We start from the raw sequence: 715 nt of genomic DNA on the forward strand, positions 1-715 counted from the left end.
AATGAGTGTCCAGGAACCGGGCGTGCTTCCCAGGCAGAAACGTGAAGGACAGAAAGGTGTCTGCACCAGTCCAGAGGTCTGATATCAAATTGAAAAAGTAGGAAGGAAGAGAGGCCCCAGGATTGAGCCCCGGTGCCTCTTGGATGAGCTGGGACACTGTCTCATTGTGGCTCTGGGAAACCCTGTGTCCCCAATCCGGGAAGGCGAATGTGCTTGGAACAAGTTGTCTTCTCTAAAGACCTGAGGGCAACACAGACTTCTTTCCTAAAAATCCACCATATATATATGTGAATATATTCATATATATATATGCACATATATGTATGGTAGCTCTGGCATCAACCACTCATTTCATGTCCATTATGAGCCCAAAGTACAGACTTTTGAGAAATTGCTCACTTGCGGCACATACACAGGCTTGTCAGGCCCTGGGGCTTTGTGGCCTTGTTCAGTCCTCTGCAGGTAGTGCATACATACGTTTGAGAAGCTCTCAGGGTCCCATTGAGCTCCTTAGGACAGAAAATGGGTCTAATTCCTCTCTGTATCCTTCTGCAGAGTTCAGGGCCACCCGCAGACAGCGTACCCAGGGATGCTTTGGCCCCTCCATCCATGGCGGCTATCACCCGCTGGCAAGAGGTCTGTTGGGGGACAGTGCAGACAGCTGTGGGTCTGAATTCGGCCTCCGTGCCTTAGGAGCTTTGCGATCAGCTCTTTG

Source organism: Pteropus vampyrus, unplaced genomic scaffold, assembly GCF_000151845.1.
Source record: "Pteropus vampyrus isolate Shadow unplaced genomic scaffold, Pvam_2.0 Scaffold213, whole genome shotgun sequence".
Lineage (NCBI taxonomy): Eukaryota > Metazoa > Chordata > Mammalia > Chiroptera > Pteropodidae > Pteropus > Pteropus vampyrus.